Below are 901 nucleotides of genomic sequence, written 5' to 3'. Positions count from 1 at the left end.
TATATATATATATATGTATGTATTTACTGTTTGTGTCTGTGTTTGTCCCACCACTACCATCGCTTGACAACCGATGTTGGTGTGTTTATGTCACCATCACATAGGAGTTCAGCAAAAAGAGGCCAATAGAATAAGTACTAGGGTCAATTTGTTCACCTAAAGGTGGTGCTCCAGCATGGCTGCAGTCAAATGACTGAAACAAGTAAAAGAATTTAACATCCATTTTCCATGCTGGTATTTGGTGGATGGTTTCCCATGATCCAATGAGCCTGAGGACCACATCAAACTTCAATGTCAGCTATGACGTGGTTTCTATAGCCGGATTCCCTTGCTAACACCAACCACTTTACAGTGTGCCCCTGGGTGCCTTTTTTTCCTGGCACCTGCCCTAGTGAGGTTGCCAAGTACCTCACAAGACAAGAAAATATCCTCTTCGCCATGTAAGAGTGTGTTTGAGAGTGAGAGGCAGAGTAGCTTTACACCCCATATTGGGAGGCTAAATTATGATGAAGGGGGCAAGCACAGGTGTCTTGCTATGAAAGAAATACATGTCCACCCTACATTATATAAGGGTGGATGGGAGTAGCTTGAACGGCAAGATGAAGTGTGTTGTGTTATGAAATAATATTCCCTGATAGCTTTTTGTTAAGAAAATGCCAATATGTGCTCTCTCTCTCCGCCTTCCATACAACCTTCCCATCCCCCTCTCTTTCTCTCACACACACACACACACACACACACACACGCAGAGGATTTCAAATGGTCAGTTATGATTTTAATGATCAACTTGTATTTTCTCTAATTCCCTTTTAGCTGTACTTCTGAAACTTTCTTCGTAGCAACATTAAAACATACTTAAACCCTTTAGCATTTAAATAGGCCATCATCATCATCATCATCA

At 41.4% G+C, this 901-nt stretch overlaps 1 protein-coding gene across 2 annotated transcripts in view; it reads left to right on the top strand.

Moving 5' to 3' along the window:
* Positions 1-901, top strand: part of LOC106874797 (uncharacterized) — an 18,279-nt gene that overhangs the window by 11,374 nt on the left and 6,004 nt on the right. The window lies entirely within an intron of this gene.

The sequence above is a fragment of the Octopus bimaculoides genome, chromosome 17 (assembly GCF_001194135.2).
Source record: "Octopus bimaculoides isolate UCB-OBI-ISO-001 chromosome 17, ASM119413v2, whole genome shotgun sequence".
Lineage (NCBI taxonomy): Eukaryota > Metazoa > Mollusca > Cephalopoda > Octopoda > Octopodidae > Octopus > Octopus bimaculoides.
The sequence above is the reverse complement of the archived record's forward strand: the minus strand, read 5'-3'. Positions and strand labels throughout refer to the sequence as shown.